This window comes from Macrotis lagotis, chromosome 1 (assembly GCF_037893015.1).
Source record: "Macrotis lagotis isolate mMagLag1 chromosome 1, bilby.v1.9.chrom.fasta, whole genome shotgun sequence".
In the NCBI taxonomy this organism is placed as follows: domain Eukaryota; kingdom Metazoa; phylum Chordata; class Mammalia; order Peramelemorphia; family Peramelidae; genus Macrotis; species Macrotis lagotis.
Genome location: NC_133658.1, coordinates 364,264,437 through 364,282,936, shown reverse-complemented (window position 1 = coordinate 364,282,936; position 18,500 = coordinate 364,264,437). Strand labels below are relative to the sequence as shown.

The 18,500-nt window shown below is 37.5% G+C and overlaps 1 long non-coding RNA gene and 1 pseudogene across 2 annotated transcripts in view; one reads left to right on the top strand and one right to left on the bottom strand.

Annotated features, from left to right (window-relative positions):
- Positions 1–225: 225 nt before the first annotated feature.
- LOC141500119 (NADH dehydrogenase [ubiquinone] 1 beta subcomplex subunit 10 pseudogene) lies at positions 226–704 on the top strand (annotated as a pseudogene).
- A 16,138-nt stretch (positions 705–16,842) lies between these two features.
- Positions 16,843–18,500, bottom strand: part of LOC141505980 (uncharacterized) — a 139,871-nt gene continuing 138,213 nt past the window's right edge. For both annotated transcript variants that reach the window (XR_012473734.1, XR_012473733.1), the window contains one exon: positions 16,843–18,390. This is a non-coding gene — a long non-coding RNA (uncharacterized LOC141505980). The remainder of the gene's footprint in view (positions 18,391–18,500) is intronic.

Here is an 18,500-nt window from a genome sequence, read left to right as displayed (position 1 = left end):
AGGTAATTCTCTGAGAAAGGAACAGGACTTTCAGCAAAGCTCTGATGAGAATTACTTTAAGATTTACAGAGATGGCAAGGTCCCCTCTGACTGTTCTTTTCTCTGGAGTTGCCAAGGGAGAGCTGGGGGAAGGGAGATATGACCTGTCTGGGAACCCTGAGAACCAGTTGGAAGCCGAGGCCTAGAGGACCCCACACTGCCCAATTGAAAGAGCCCCTGGATGTGATGTCCAAAGACTGGGACAAGGAGTTATACCCAGGTGCACCGTGCCACACTCTGGTGATCAACCTGATCACATCACTGGCCAACCCAGTCACCACCCTGGTATATGCTTTCAACCTGCCCATCATCCTGCTTCCAAGAATTTTTAAAAGAGTATTATGCAATAAAAGACCTATTACTAGCATTGGCAATAACCACAGAATACTAGCAAGCAAGGAGATATTCTATGTATATTTGAAGCAGGAAAATGGTGGAAAAGAGATTATGAAATTGACCAAAAAATTAATATTGTCCAGGAAGGGATGAAGGCCTGTCAGCAAAGAGAAGGAGAAAACTATCCACAGAACTGCACAAAAGAGCTCAAATAGCCCTATGAAATTGCAAAAGCTTTTCAGGATCAACTTGCTTAGAAATGTCTTATAAAGCAGAAGCACAGGATGTTTGCTGAGCAGGAAGCTGCCAAGAAGGCTGTGGCAACCTGACTTATCACACAATTGATAGGATCCAGAACTGTGTTTTCTGTGATCTCTATTAATCCCTATAAAAGTCTGTGCAACTCGAAAAAAAAAAAAGAAAAAAAGAAAAGAAAGGGGATAAAAGATTTACAGATACCTTACATTTCTTTTATGTGAATTCTCCTTCCTCTGGAGCAAATGTGTTGCTTCCACATTGCCCTGCCTCAATCAGCCAATCAACATCTTTACTAGAATTTTTCATGAGTTACTGTGGCCAAAGCATATGTCCTACAGGAACCATTCCTCTAGTGATAAACATTTCCGCAACTAGCCAAGTTAACTTCTCAAGCCTAAAATACATCTTCCAGGATTGCACAGGAAGTCTTACTATCTTGAAAGGACCTGCCAAAGCTTGTGAACTCCTGACCTAGCCTTCAGGAACTTCAATTGTTATTTTATGCTTCACTGAGTCAATAAAAGAAGGTTTTAGTGAAGACAGTCAAAAATAATAACTAAGATTTAGATAAGACTGGCGTTCAAATCTTCCACTTATTACCTGTGTAATCATGGGTATCAGTTTTTTCATCTACAAAATCAAAGAGTAAGATTAGATTATCCTGAGATCCTATGAAGGGATATTTTTTATTTGTAAAGTATTTTATTTACAAAAGCCCTAAGAGGCAAGAAGCAATAGGATCATTATTACTATTGTACAACTTAATAAGCTGTGTCAAAATCTCAATTTTCCACAAAAGAGAGATGGGCAGAGTTAAGATCAAAACCCATTTCTTTGGATTCAAAATGTGATAATCTTTCCAGTTCTCCAATATGAGGTGAAGAAAACCAAGAATGCGAGCACATAATGAGTCTGATTAAGATGAAATTCATTTCACAAGCCATCTAGAAAGGAGGAGGAAAAACAAACTCTCAGAATTATTCATTTTACTCACTTGAAAATAGACATAGAGAATGTCAGACATAGATGGATCCTTGAGATCATGAACATACTATCCATTATAGAGAATTGATGGATTTAAGGTAAGAAAAAAAGTATAATTTCTCATGAACAGCCAATGGGGGAATTTGTTTTGCTTGACTATGCATATATATTATAATTTTTTCATTTCCCCAGAATAATGATTAAAAGGAAGAAAAATTATATTTCTACTCTTTTTTTGGCAAGTAGAAAACTGTGCACAGGAAGATGCTACAAATCTGACATGTTGCCTGCACTTTAAGACAAGGTCATAGGGACAGTGAAACATAATATCATGTCACTTTTTTGTGGGTGATACATTTACTCCAGTCTGGCTTAATTATGACTATTTATGTTCAAGCAAAGAAAGTAAGGTCATTTAATCATATGGATCAAATTAATGGTTTAAAAAAAAGTCTAGAATGGCTATCAGGTTGAAAATCTAGCTGACTAGAGGTGTAGTGTTACCCTTGATAGAAGTACTTCATAAATGCTAACTATTATTTGTTATAATTATGATTATTTTCATGATTTCATAGATCCTAACAACCCATGAAGGTAAAGTTTCTACAATTGTTGTATTTATTTTACACAAGGAAAAGTGGATTTAAGTAGAACAGAGTCATACAGCAGGGGGTCAGAATGTGAACCCAGATTTCCTGATCTCCAAACCAACACATTTACATCCACAGTTTGTTACTTGTGTTGTTTGAAGACAGATTCAATAATAAGCTGAGAAGTAGTAAAAATAGCCCTCAACTTAAGGTCAGGATACCTGACTTGGAATCTTGGCTCTGATTGTTATTCAGGAGACTGTAGACAAATTAATACATCCCTCTGAGGATCAGTTTCCTTATTTGTAACTTGGGATAATAGTAATCTGTCCACTTATCTCATGAGATTGTTGTGCAGAAGGGACTTTTATAAAGTGTTGTCCCAATTGTTTGTTCCCTAACAAGGATTCTAACAGAATTCTAACATCCACAGGACCACAGAATCATAAGGGGATCTAAGAAATCATCAAGTCCTACATTTATCATTTTTATAGAAGAGAAAACTGAGGCATGAGGTGGTTAAGCAGTTTGTCCAGATATTAAGAGTCTGAGGAGGAATTTGAATCTAGATCTTCTGGCTGTAAGAATGTAAGTGACCTCTTTAGCACTGTAAGTTTCAGAGCAGGTCAGGGGCTGTCTGGGTTGAGGGAGTAAACTTAGTTGAGAGCTCCCTCCCTAATCAGATGAAATTATAAATCTAAAATCCACCCCCAAGAACCAACTTGTAGAAAGCTACAACCTCAGTCAGTCAGGACTTCAAAGGACATTGAGTCCATCCTCCTTCCCGGGCCCAGAATCCTTTCTGCAGATATCCCAGAAGAGAATTATACAACATATGCTTTAAAAATGCCAATGGCAACTTCATTGCTTCCTAATGTTGTCTATTCCATTTTGGGGGGACAAATATCCTTCCTAGAAAACTCTTCTATTCAACCCAAACAGTTACCCTAGACCCCTCTCCCTATCCCATTCTACTCTCTGGAACCAAACCAAACAAATCTAATTCCTTATCCATATGCCAACATATAGTCACAAATCACTAGCACAACTTCAACAAGAACAGTATATGACTAACAAAGTGCGTCCCTCTTTCAACAAGATAAATAACCTGGAAGGTTAAGAAACTGCTACAAGGGGCGGCTAGGTGGCGTGGCGTAGTGGATAAAGTACCGGCCTTGGAGTCAGGAGTACCTGGGTTCAAATCCGGTCTCAGACACTTAATAATTACCTAGCTGTGTGGCCTTGGGCAAGCCACTTAATCCCATTTGCCTTGCAAAAAAAAAATCCAAAAAAAAAAGAAACTTCTACAAATACAGACTGGCTTGGATTATAGGAAAATATTTGACAGAGAATTTCATGACATTCTTGTAGACAAGTTGAGGAGTCGCAGTTCAAATAAGAACAGGAAGAGGTGGCTTCAGAGCAGTTTAATGAATTAGCCAAAGAAAAGTCATAGAATCATAGTTTAACAGCTGGAAGGGACCTTGGAGGCCATTGATACAATGCCTTCATTTTACAGAGGAGGCAAGGGAAGGGCATTTGCCTAAAGAGTCTAAATGACTTGCCATCCATCCATCACAAAAGAAGGAAATGACAGAGCTGCAATTTGAAGATGAAGATGAAGACTCCAAATCCATCACACTTCCCATTGCATCAAGGTATTCCAATCATTCAAACTTGAATATCAACTTACTTGGACAGTGGTCCGTAGTGGGGGACTCTAGGGAGCTGGTATTTGGCTTTTTCAATTGATAAATTCATCACTTTGATGCTTTTGTTTTTATTATTGTTTTGCAAGACAATTGGAGATTAAGTTACTCGCCCAGGGTCACATATCTGGTAAGTATCCAAGGCTGGATTTGACTCAGGTTTCCCTGATTCCAGTGCTACTACTCTATTCACAATGCCATTTAGCTATCAATGTCTTTGATAAAGACAAAGATGGCAGGTTGTCAAATTTGAAGATGACAACAAAGCCAGATCATAGGATTCAAAAAGATCTTGAACAGATAAGAATATTAATGCTCAATTAAAACATGAGAGTTGCAAAGGGCAACGAAAATGAGCATACCCTTTAAAATCCAGCAATAGCATTTCTGGGTCTATACCCTGAAGAGATTATGAAAAAGGGTAAAAAATCACTTGTACAAAAATGTTCATAGCAGCCCTGTTTCTGATGGCAAAGAACTGGAAATCAAGTAAATGTCCTTCAACTGGGGAATGGTTTAGCAAACTGTGGTATATGTATGTCATGGAACACTATTGTTCTGTTAGAAACCAGGAGGGTTGGGAATTCAGGAAAGCCTGGAGGGATTTGTATAAACTGATGCTGAGTGAGATGAGCAGAACCAGAAAAACACTATACAGCCTAAAAGCAACATGGGAGCAATGATCAACTTTGATGGACTCGCTCATTCCATCAGTGCAACTATTAGGGACAATTTGGGGCTCTCTGCAATGGAGAATACCATCTGTATTCAGAGAAAGAACTGTGGAGTTTGAACAAAGACCAAGGACTATTACCTTTAATGTAGAAAACACTGATATCTTATTGTCTGATTTTGCTCTCTTTTACTTTATGTTTCTTCCTTAAGGATATGATTTCTCTCTTATCACATTCAATTTGGATCAATGTATACTATGGAAGTAATGTAAAGATTGTCAAATTGTCTTCTGTGGGGGGTGGGGAGAGGGAAGTAAGATGGGGGGAATTGTAAAACTCAAAATAAATAAAATCTTCAAGAAATAAAAAAATATATGAGGGTTGGTTATGTGGCTTTCTGAGTAAACTGCAAATAGAAGATATTGAACCTACAGAAGCTGAGATAAAAAGAAAGAATCTGAAAGAGAAGAGGAGACTGCTGTTCGACAAAGCTTTGAGGACATTGCTATGTTCTGCTAAAGGATCAGGTTATGGATAATGAGGCAAGAAAATGATTGCAATAGAGCTATCAAATAAGAATGCAGAAAAACAGGAGAGAGGGGGACTATGGAAACCCAGAAAGGAAAGAATGCCTGGAATATTGGAGTGATCAACAATGCTGAAAATTTCAGAAAGAGATCAAGATGGGAGTTGGAGCCAAGATGGCAGCATGGATGCAGGAATTACTAGAAGCTGTCTTCCAAAATGCTCTAGATACCTTAAAATTATGATTCTAACCAAATTCTAGAAGTTACAGAACCCACAGAAAAACTGAGTGAAACAATTTTCCAGCCCAAGATAACCTGGAATATCCAGGGGGAAGGTGCTATCCCATGGGGGTCAGAAGGGACCAGGGCTGTACTTTACTGGAGCAAATGAACTCCAACCTTCCAAGAACAGCCCACAGGGCATCTGGGTCCCTGGCACTAGGGTCCATAGCAGTAGGAGTGGTTTCCAGACCTACCAACTCTGGAATCACCCAGGACAACTCGAAATGACAGCAGGAAAACTATGCAAGAGTGAATGTGGAGCCCAGTGCAGCTTAGGCCTCAGCACAGACTGGGTCCTGGGAAATGGAAGCAGGTTTGTAGAGACACTCAGCAGGAAGCCACCTGGCAGCTGCTTCCAGAGTGCTCAGTCCATAGATGGCAAGGGGATGAGGGGACAGTCAAGGTTTCTCAGCTAACCCTGCAACTAAACTTTGCTGTTCTGTCTGTATTCAGAGCCTGGTTGTAGTCTGGGATCACCTGTTGCTATAGTGAATAGGGACCCTCCTCACAGCTCCAGGGCAGAGGAGCGAGCTTGTGGTCATCCACAGACCACAGAACAGGCCAACAGAGGAGTCAGAGACCCTCATAAGATATTTAAAGAATTGAGATTCTTAGGAGTGGTGTCCCCAAAACACTCAAAAGCTTGGAAAGTATGTTAAAACAAGATCATAGGATCTGAAAATGAGTAAACAGAAAAAAAAGAATCTAACCATAGATGGTTACTTTGGTCCCATGGAGGATCAAAACACACAATCAGAAAATGACAAAGTCAAAGTTACCATATCCAAAGCTCCAAGAAAAATAGGAATTGTCTCAGGCTACAGAAGAGCACAAAAATGATTTTGAAAATCAAGTACAGAAGGTAGAGGGGGAAAATGGCAAGAGAAATGAGAGCTATGCAAGAAAACCATGAAAACCAAATCAACAGCTTGGTGAAGGAGATACAAAAAAAAAATGCCAAAGAAAATTCCCATATTAAAACCAATTTAGGTGGGGGGGGAGCCAAGATGGCAGCATTAAGACAGCATTCCTTGGGAACTCCTTACCCCCAAAAATTCCAAAAGTCATCAAATTATGACTCTAACCAAAATTTAGAAATACTGAGTGATACATTTTCCCAGTTCAAGATAATTTAGAAGTTCCACAGAAAAGGTATGTTTTACCGGAATCAGGGGTTGGAAAAAAGCCATGTCCATAGCACAGCATAGCCCAATTCATCACAGGGATCACTGGGAAGAGCTTGAAGGAGCAGTAGGAGAACTCTGTTGCACCAGAATGAATGTGGATTTAGGAGCACTGGTCCAAGAGCAACCTTGCAGTGAGACCTACAGTGGGAATCAGGGAAACCAGCCTGTACCTCCAGAGCACAGCTCACAGGTGGTAAGGGGGTCAAGGGAGACTGCAGAAAGCTCTCTGTTCTCCCTAGGACAGGACTCTGCTGTTTGCCCATGCTCAGATTCATGTGGAAATTTGGGCTTCCATACTAAGATAGCTGAGCAAGGATCCTTCTCACAGCTCCAGGGCAGAGGGGAGCACCTGTGACCATATCCATATCAAAGCACAGGCAAGAGAGCATAAGACCTTGGAGGAATAAAGGTACCAGTGAGGTGTCCCCCAAAAAACCCCCAAAGCCTTGGAAGTGCTGTAAATTAGTCTTGGGCTGATGAAATGAGTAAATAACAGAAAAAGAAGAATGTGACCATAGAAAATTACTTTGGTCCCATGGAAGATCAAAATACATACTCAGATGATGATGAAATTGAAGCTTCCTTATCAAAAACCTCCAAGAGAAAAAGGAAATGGCCTCAGGCTAGGCATGAACTCATAAAAGACTTTGAAAAGCAGTTAAGGGAGGACGAAGAAAAACTGGGAGGAGAAATGAGAATGATGCAAATAAATCATGAAAACCAAATCAGCAGCCTGGTGAAAGAAATACAAAAAAATACTGAAGAAAACAGTATGTTAAAAAGCAGTTTAGGCCTAATGGAAAAAAGCAAAACAAAAGGTAAATGAGGAGAAGAATGCCTTAAAAAGCAGAATTGGCCAGCTGGAAAGGAAATAAAAAAGCTCTCTGAAGAAAATAACTCCTTCAAATGTAGAATGGAACAAAAGGAAGCTAATGACTTTGCAAGAAATCAAGAAAAAATAAAACTCTTCCCAAAAAAAGCCAAAAATTAGAAGAAAATGTGAAATATCTCATTGGAAAAACAACTGACCTCGAAAATAGATCCAGAAGAAATAATTTAAAAATTATTGGGCTACCTGAAAGTCATGCCCAGGAAAAGAGCCTAGACTTCATTTTTCAAGAAATAATAGAGCAAAATTGCCCAAGACCCTAGAAGCAGAGGGTAAAATAGAAATTGAGAGAATTCACCAGTCACCTCCTGAAAGAGATCCCAAAGAAAAACTTCCAGGAATATTATAGCCAAATTCCAAAACTCCCAAGTCAAAGAGAAAACACTGAAACCTGCCAGAAACAAACAATTCAACTACTGTGGCTCCATAGTCAGGAATACACAGGATCTGGCAGCATCTACATTAAGGGCTCATAGGGATTGGAATATGATATTCCAGAAGGCAAAAGATCTTACTTTACAACTGAGAATCAACTACCCAGCAAAACTGAACATCCTCTTTCAGGGGAAACAATGGACTTTCAATGAAACGGGGACATTCAGACTTTCCTATTGAAACAACCAGAGCTGACCAGAAAGTTTGATCTTCAAGGACAGGAATCTGGTAATCCATAGAGGGAGTGGACAAGAATGACTAACTATGAGAAACTTAATGATTTTGAACTGTTCATATTCCTGCATGGGAAGAAGATACTGACAACTCATATGAACTTTCTCATTTATAAGAGCTGTTATAAGGAGCATATATAGACAAGACACAGGAAGGAGCTTAATATAATGTTATAATATGGTAAGAAATATGGAGTCAATGGGTGATAAAGGGAAGTACTAGGATGAAGAGAAAGAAGAGGAAGAAGGAGCTAAGATATTTCACGTAAAAGTCAATAAAAGCTTTTTCAATGGAGTGGAATGGGGGAAGGCAAGGGGGAATAAGTGAGCCCTCATTCTCATCAGAAATGGCTCAGAAAGGAAATAACATACACACTTCACAGGGTATAGAAATCTATCTTACTCTAGAGAAAAATGAGAAGAAATGGATGGGATAAGTGGGAATGGGGGGAGGGAAGAGAGAAATATGTGATAGAAGAGATGGAAGATTGTGGGAGAGTGTACTCAGATACAACACACTTTTGGACAGGGCCAGGATGAAAGGAGAGAGAGAATAGAATAAATGAGAGTGGGGAGGAATAGAATGGAGGTACAGCTAGTAATAACAACTGTGGGAAAAATATTGAAGCAACTTCTCTGGTGGACTTATGACAAAGAAGGCAACTCACCCGAGAGGCAGAGCCATTGGAATCTGAATATAGACTGAAGTACATTTTTTTTCTCTCTCACTGTTCTTGAGATTTCTCATCTTCTTGGGGGGGGGTTAATGTTTATTCTTATAACAAAGTTATTGTAATAATATAAAACAAATAAACCAAAAAAAACTGATTTAGGTCAAATGGAAAAAAAGAAGTCCGAAAGGTCAAATAAGGAGAAAAATGCCTAAAAAGTAGAATTGACCAGATGTAAAAGGAGATAAGAAAGTTCTCTGAAGAAAACAATTCCTTCAAATGTAGAATGGAGCTAAGGGAAGCTGATGACTTTGTGAGAAATCAAGAAACAATAAAACAAAATCAAAAGATTGAAAAACTAGGAAAAAACTGTGAAATATCTCATTGGAAAAACAACTGACCTGGAAAACAGGTCCAGAAGAGATAATTTTAAAAATCATTGGGCTACCTGAAAGTCATGACCAGGAAAAGACCCATGACTTCATTTTAAAGAATTTGTACAGGAAAATCGCCCAATATCCTAGAAGCAGAGAGTAAAATGGAAATTGATAGAACCCACTGATCACCTCCTGAAAAAGACCGCCCCCCCCAAAAAAAATAAACTCCCAGGAATATTAAAGCCAAATTCCAGAATTCCCAAGTCAAAGAGAATATATTAGAAGCAGCTAGAAAGAAATAATTCAAATACCATGGAGCTACAGCTAGGATTACACAGGACTTAGTAACATCTACATTAATTCTTATAGTGCCTGGAATATAATATTACAGAAGGTAAAAGAACTTACAACCGAGAATGAACTATTCAGAAAAACTGAACATCCTCTTTCTTGGGAAAAGAAGGATATTTAATGAAACAGGGGAATTTCAAATTTTCCTGTTGAAACAACCAGAGCTGAATAGAAGGTTTGATCTCCAAGTACAAGACTTGGGTGAAGCATAGACAGTGAGTGGATGGAAAGGGGAAATTATGAGGGATCTAATAATGTTGAATTGCTTGTATTCCTGCATAGGAAGATGATATTGATAGCTCATATGAACTTTCTCATTTCTTAGGGCAGTTAGAAAGACCACATATAGACAAGGCATAGGAGAGAGAGCTGAATATGAAGGTATAATATGTTACAAAAATGGAATCAATAGGTGGAAAAAGGAATGTACTAGGAGGAAGGGAAAAGAGAGGTAGAATGGGCTAAGCTATTTCACATAAAAGAGTAAGGGGTAAAAAGCTTTTGTAATGGAATGGGGTAATGAGTGAACCTTCATTCTCATCAGAAATGGCTCAGAAAGGAAACAACATGCAAACTCAATAAGGTATAGAAATCTATTTTACCCTAGAGGAAAAATGAGAGGAAGGGGATGGGGAAAAGGGGACTGGGGTGTGGAGGAAGGGTGTAGGTGATAGAGGAGAGGGAATCATGGGAGAGGGTAGTCAGATACAACACACTTTTGTGGGGTAGCTTGCCCAGTTGAGTGTCTGAGGTCAGATTTGGGTTGGGGTCCTCCTGACCCCTGGAACACAGGGTTGCTGCTCTATCCACTGCACCACTTGGTTGCCCCACAACACACTTTTGAGGAGGAGCAAAGTGAAAGGAGAGAGAGAGAATAGAATAAATGAGAGTGAAGAGAAATAGAGGTAAATACAGATAGTAATGGCAACCATGGGAAAAATTATTGAAGCATCTTCTTTGACAGACTTATGATAAAGAATGCAACCCATCCCAGAGACAGAACTGATGTTATATGAACACAGATTGAAGTACAAGTTTTTTTTCTTTTGCTCTCACTTTATTTTTCATGAGGCTTCTCTATTGTTGTGGGGAGAGGGGGGGGATTATGTTTACTTTTACAACAAGTTTATTTTAGTAATGTGTAAATAAATAAATATTTTTTTAAAAAAAGAAAGATCAAGATGGATGAGGACTGAGAAAAAAGTCATTACATTTAATAATAAGGAGATTTTTAGTAACATTTGAAAGAGTGATGATTATCCAAACATAACAGGCATGCTTTCATTTCTATCATTGCTCAGTTTCCTTTGCTTGAAATAGACTGCCTTGCTATATGTACCTGTCAATATGACAATTGCAAAACAACATTTCTCCAAGAAGTTTTGACTTTTTACCATAGTACTGAACAGATTCAGCATTGTATTATATTTATTTGTATTTGTATCTTTTCCCATAAGGACTCTTGCCTTATTTTTTCTTTGTACACCACTCCAATTCTAGAATCTTAATAAATTGATTAAATTAAATGAAGAATAATATAGAACATAAGATGTAGAACACATTGCCAAAATTGAAAGTGACCTTCAGACATAAAATATCAAAGATCAGAACTGGAAGGGAACGCTTTGATTATCTAGTTTAACTCAAAGAAAAGTGAAATGCAATGATAAAATGTACTTTTCCAAGGCCACACAGTGAGTGAGTACCATAATCCTGATTGACAGAACCAAGTATTTGTAAATGAAACAATGTAGAGAAAAACTCTTGTTTTTCTTCTGTTGACAGGAAATTTTCTAATTCTGTCATATTTCAATGGGCTAGGTTTGTCGAAAGATCTGTGCTTTACATACAAGAAGTTTTTTAAACCTAACCCTTTTTAAAATTTGTCTTCTAGATGTTGCATGAGCTAAAGTCCAAGATGTAAGTAGAGCTTATGCACGATCATTTTAATACATCTCCCATGCCTTGGTAAAGGACCATAAATCAATATTCATGCAGTCCATTCAACATTCAACATTCAGCACAAGAACATTAGCATTCTTCTACCTGAGATCAAAAATTACTGAAACTTGGACAAGTAACTTATTCTTTTTGGGTCTCAGTTTCTTTCACAGTTAAATGAAGAGATAAGATAAGATGATCTCTGACATTCTGTATTCTATGTTCTGAGATCGCCCTCCAGAGACGACATTATAAATTCTGTGCTCTAACATTCCAAAGCCTATGTTCTTGGTTCTCTTCCAGTCATATCTGCTGAGTTCTATGCTCTGACAGTCTGTATTTTGCATATTAAGGTCCAATCTAGCTCCAACATTTTGTGGTCTCTGCTTGACACTCCATGTATTTTATTCTCCCTTCCAGTTCTGATGCACTGTGCTCTATGCTCTGACAGTCTGTCTTCTATATTCAGGGAACTCTTCCAGCTTTGACATTCTGTATTCTGTGCTTTAAGTAGGCTTCTAGTTCTAATATTCTGTGTTCTCTGTTCTGAAGTCCCCTACAACTCTGAGTATTCTGCACAATTTCTTCTAAAATCTTTCCTAGGGAGCAACTAGGTAGTGTAACAGATAGAGCACCAATTCTGGAGTCATGAGGACCTGAGCTCAAGTCCGACATCTGATGCTTAATTACTTATCTGTATGCCTTTGAGCTAGTCATTTAACCACATTGTCTGAAAAAATATATAAATATATTATTCAACAAATGAAATCTTTCCTAGCTCTTTTGTTATAAGATTCAAGGTCAACCCTGTGTAATGAAGAAAACTTCAATGATTATTTTCTTTCTCTTATCAATGACCATTTCAGTGTCTTTTGTGATTATAAAAAAATGCTTGTTGATATTTTTGATGATTTTTTTGTTTTTTGAATTTTACAATTTTTCCCCAATCTCACTTCCCTCCTCCCATCACCCCACAGAAGGTAGTCTAATAGTCTTTACATTGTTTCCATGCTATACATTGATCAAAATTGAATGTGTTGAGAGAGAAATCATAACCCTAAGAAAAAATAAAATATAAAAGATATCAAATTACTTAATAAGATACCTTTTAAAAATTAAAGGTAATAGTCTTTGGTCTTTGTTCAAACTCCGCAATTCCTTCTTTAGATACTAATGGTATTCTTCATCGCAGATATCCCAAAACTGTCCCTGATTGTTTCACTGATGGAATGAACAAATTCATTAAGATTGATCATCACCCTTATGTTGCTGTTAGGGTGTACACTGTTCTTCTGGTTCTGCTCATCTCACTCAGTATCAATTCATGCAAATCCTTCCAGGCTTCTTTGAATTTCCATCCCTCCTTGTTTCTAATAGAACAATGGTGTTCCATAATATACATATACCACAGTTTATTGAGCCATTCTTCAACTGATGGACATTCACTCAATTTCTAGCTCTTTGCCACCACAAATAGAGCTGAAATGAATATTTTTGTACAAGTGATATTTTTACCCTTTTTCATGATCTCTTCAGGGTATAGACCCAGTAGTGGTATTGCTGGATCAAAGGGTTTGCATAGTTTTATTGACCTTTGGGCATAATTCCAGATAGTTCTTTAGAAAGGTTGGATGAGTTCACAGCTCCACCAGCATTAGTGTCCCAGATTTCCCACATCCCTTCCAGCATTGATCATTGTCTTTTCTAGTCATATGGGCTAGTCTAAGAGGTGTAAGGTTGGACTTCAGAGATGTTTTAATTTGCATTTAGCTAATCAGTAAAGATTTAGAGCAATTTTTCATATGACTACAGATTGCTTTGACTTCCTCATCTGTAAATTGCTTCTGCATATCCTTTGACCATTTGTCATTGAAGAATGACTTTTTTTTTATAAATTTGACTCAGTTTTCTATATATTTTAGAAATGAGTCCTTTGTCAGAAATACTAGTTGTAAAAATTGTTTCCCAATTTACTGCATTTCTTTTGATCTTGGTTATAGTGGTTTTGTTTGTGCAAAAGCTTTTTAATTTAAGGTAATCAAAATTATCTAGTTTGTTTTTAATGATGTTCTCCATCTCTTCCTTGGTCATAAAATGCTTCCCTTTCCATATATCTGACAGGTAAACTATTCCTTGATCTCCTGATTTGCTTATAATATTGTCTTTTATGTCTAAATCCTGTACCCATTTTGATCTTTTCTTGGTATAGGATATGAGATGTTAGTTTTTTTTTTAAAATAAGCAAACAGAAATAGACATGAAAGATTCTGCAAAAGAGATAGGGGACCCTCAGAGAATTCCCTGGGGGTATTTCTCTTAGTTGCTAGGAATGAGCACTAGATATTTCTCCCTGACCTAATTTCAGATTGATCATGAGGTAGTTCACATTCAAAGTTCCCATTTTTATACCATTTTACACTTTACATTATGACTAGTGGATATTTTCTCATTTGAAATTCATCAAAGTCTTCCAAGGAAATGAAAACAATAGCTATATCCCCCATTTTTTCAGAAGAGAAAATTGAGGTCCAAAGAGGGAGATTCATAAAATATTATTTGGAAATGACAAGAGAATCCACTTAGTCCAACCCTTTCATTTATAGATGGGGAAGTAAAACTCAGGGGGCTTTAGTAAAATGATTTCAAGTTACATTAAAAAAAGAATCATGTGAAGAATAAGAGAAGTGATAGTTCTACTTCACTCTACGGTGGTCAGAAGCTATCTACAGTATTTATTATATTCCATTATGGACAGCATGTATTAGAAAGGGTATTGCTAAACTATAGCAAAACAAGGGAAGCATGAAAAAGACATCATGGAACAGAAAATTATGAAGATCATTCAAAGAAATTGTGAATGTTAGCCTAGGGGAAGTGTAAATTTAAAGAGTTGAAGAGTTATCGTGTAGAGAATAATGCACCTGGTTTTGCTCAGTTCCAGGAAACAGAAGCAAGATTGTCTCAATCTAAGGAGAGGAGATGGGAGATGGGGGGGGGGGGGATTTATCATTAGAAATTTCCTAAAGTTCGGTCTTGGGAGGTAGAAAGCTCCTCTCAATGGAAATACTTGAGCGGAGGCTGGACAATGCCTTCTGGCACTCTGTAGCAGAGATTCCCTTTCAGAAATTACTGGACTATTTCTATTATGATATTCCTTCCAACTCTGGGTTTCTATCCTTTAGTCAAGTGACTTGTCCAAGGATACAGGAAGAGTCATTTGATTCTTCGTAGAGCCCCAACAATTCAGTTCAATTCAATAACCATTTATTAAATACTTGTCATGTGCTGGGTAAGAAGAAACATGGTACCTGTATAGACAACAAGGCCTTGGAGTTAGGAAGACTAGGATTCAAGTCTTGTGTCTTTCACATATGGTCTCTGTGACTCTGAACAAGTCACTTAAATTTGCAATAGTCCCAGTAACTAGTACAGAATAGTTAAAGATTTGTAAGGGAAAAGGGTGTTTCTTCACCAGGAGTTCTATGGACCAAGTTCCTCCCACCCTCAACCAAACCCTCTACCACCACCATTGATCTCCACAAAAAAGAAAGAGACTCTCTGATAGATCATAGGGATATCAAGACAAAAATTAAAAAAAATCCGCCTCAAAGGGTTTATATTCTACTTTATATAGTTAGTTAACTCCAGGAATCATTCAAAGTGAATAGAAAGTAATACTGTCATAGTGAAGCAGGGGATCTCCTCAAGGCTCCAGAGCAGATGGGAGTGCTTGTGTCATCCACAGACCAGAGCTCAGGTCAAGAGAGCAGTCAAAGCCTCTCATAAAATCTTGGAGAAACTGAGATCCCTGGGGGAATGTCCCTGACAATAGCTGCAAAAACCCTCAAAAACTTAGGACAGTGTTTCCTCCATCCTGGAAGCAGAGCCCCACCTTAAAAAAAGAATTAAAATCACATCATAGCCTGGGGAAATGGGCAAGCAACAGAAGAAAAACAAATCTGACTATAGACAGTTACCTTGGTCCCATGGAGGATCAAAATACATACTCAGAAGATAACAAAGTCAAAGTTTCTGTATCCAAAACTCTCAAGAAAAATAGGAAGTGCTCTCAGGCTATGAAAGATTTCAAAAATACTTTGAAAATCCAGTAAGGGAGGTAGAGAAAAAATTGGGAAGAGAAATGAGCAATACAGGAAAAATCAGGAAAACCAAGCCAGCAGCTTGGTGAAGGATAGATAAACAGAAAAAAATTTATTGAAGAAAAATAACATTTTAAAAAGCAATTTAATTCAAATGGGAAAAAAACAGTCCACAAGGCCAATGAGAAAAAGAATGGCTTAAAAAGCAGAATTGACCATATGGAAAAGGAGAAAAGAAAGCTCTCTGAAGAAAATAATTCCTTCAAATGTAGAATGGAACTAAGGGAAGTTGATAACTTTGTGAGAAATCAAGAAACAATAAAACAAAACCAAAAGAATGAAAAACTAGAAGAAAATGTGAAACATCTCTTTGGACATGGAAAACAGATCCAGAAGAGATAATTTTTAAATTATTGGACTACCTGAAACTCATGACCAAGAAAAGAGCTCAAGGGTAAAAACATCACTTGTACAAAAATATTCATAGCAGCCCTGTTTGTGGTGGCAAAGAATTGGAAATCAAGTAAATGCCCTTCAATTGGGGAATGGCTTAACAAACTGGTATATGTATGTCATGGAACACAATTGTACTATTAGAAAAGAGGAGGGATGGGAATTCAGGGAAGCCTGGAGGGATTTGCATGAACTGATGCTGAGTGAGATGAGCAGAACCAGAAAAACACTATATAGGGTAACAGCAATATGGGGGTGATGATCAACCTTGATGGATTTGCTCATTCCATTAGTGCAACAATCAGGGACAATTTGGGGCTGTCTGCAATGGAGAATACCATCTGTATCCAGAAAAAGAACTGTGGAGTGTGAACAAAGACCAAGGACTATTACCTTTCATTTAGAAAAAAAACTGATATCTTATTGTCTGATATAGCTATCTCTTATACATTATGTTTCTTCCTTAAGGATATGATTTCTCTCTTATCACATTCAATTTGGATCACTGTATACCATGAAAACAATGTAAAGACTGGTAAATTGCCTTCTGTGGGGGATTAGGGGAGAGAAGTAAGATTAGAGGGAAATATTGTAAAACTCAAAATAAATAAAATCTTTTTTACAAAAGGAAAGAACTCAGGGTTTTGGAAGTAAATGTTGAAACTGGCTATTGCATGTGAAAAGAAAAACTTTAAAATAAAATTTTAAAAAAATTTTCCTTGCCTAAGAATATCAGGTACCCCTGTCCAGCAAGAAGAATGACACAGCTCAGGAGAGAAATGAAACAAGTACACACAGGTAGGGTTGCTAGCAGGACAATTAGCAATGCCATTTATTCAAAGTATCAGACAGCTCTTTATGGCAAAAAAACCACAACATTAGCACACAAGAAAAACAAATCTATGATATTTCTCAGACTTATGCAGGATGTAACTTTTCCCAGGAAGTTCAGGTACAAGGCTTATCAAGGCTGCATTATCATAGCAGAGTTCTGTGGAAAGCTTTCTGCAAGAGGGTCACAGGAACCCAGAAATGGTCATAATGACATTTCATCTGGACTTCTTATGCAGCTCTCAAATACTAACACAATAACCCACAATTGCATGTTAGTCTTCAACACTTTTAACCCATGCCATCCAGTTCCTAACTTTTGTCATCAAAATGTTATAACTTTAACATACTATAAAAGACCTTATGAATACTGGTTGGTAAGTACATCGGCCATCTTATTTGGCTTCAAACCATTCTTGGAGGCTCTTTGTACATCTTAGGATCTTATAAGCCTTCTTCAATATGCTCCATTCTGACTTTTAACATCTTGAATGTGCAACCCACACAGTTACTCAGAGCAAAGATAGCTTTTAAAATGAGAGGCAAACAACAAATAATCAGTATCATAATTACAACAAAATTGAAAACAGAAATATACCATGTAACCATGTACCAATTACAAGGTGGAGAAGACAACCAATCACACAATTTTTTGCTTAAATCTATATTTTCTTCCCTATACAAAGTGGCTCTATCTATATCATTGATAACATTAAGATTTTCTGTATCTAGAACTAGAGTTATATGCCATCCAAATTATTTCTAATCCCTGTCCAAATATATTGGGAAGAATTCCAAGGCACAAGAGTGATTCAAAAAGAATACCAGTAGTCACATTTCATTAAACTTTGAACTCTTAATATTTCCACTTCATCTCCTATTTCCTCTACAGTCTCTTTTAGTGTTTCTAACATTTTATACACCTCATAATTAATCTTTTGTTATTCCTTGAAGGCTCTGGTCATATTTCTGGCTAGCTGTTCTATAAACCTATAAGTCATTATTTTCTCTCTAACAGTCTGTATTCTTAGGGCTAATGAAGTAGAAGACAGCAATAGCATTGCTGTCCCTATAACTATATTACTAAAAAATCATTTTTCTTGATGAACTTGTACTGCATTATTTCCTTTACCCTTAAGATGATACAATGCTTCATCAGCTCGACATAAAACCCAACCCTTTGTCTTCACTGGCATGGTGATAATTAATACAGGTCCTATACATTAAGTCACAGTACAGTCAATACAGTTAAAATGTTCTATCCCTCAGATGTTCTGTTAATCAGTCCATTCCCATATATAAAGTCCCATTGTCCCAATGCCAGGCAGTGAAGTTGTTATGCCTGTATCCTGACCAAATGAGTAAAATCAATTGTGGTATAATTGGATTTTTCTTCTTCTCTGTTGTCTACTAAGACTCAGTTTTTGCTGCCTCCTCGGGGGTTCTTGGATATGCATCTTCTTTACTTTTCTGGATAGGTTGGATGTTTCTTTCCAGGACCCAGACTGTTTCTTGGCCGTGATCTGTGGATACACAAAGCATAACCTCAACCCTAGGTTACCAGGAGATGGGACCCTCAACATATGCCTGTTTTAGGGTCTTTCCACATAACTCACGTGTCCTCTGATACTCC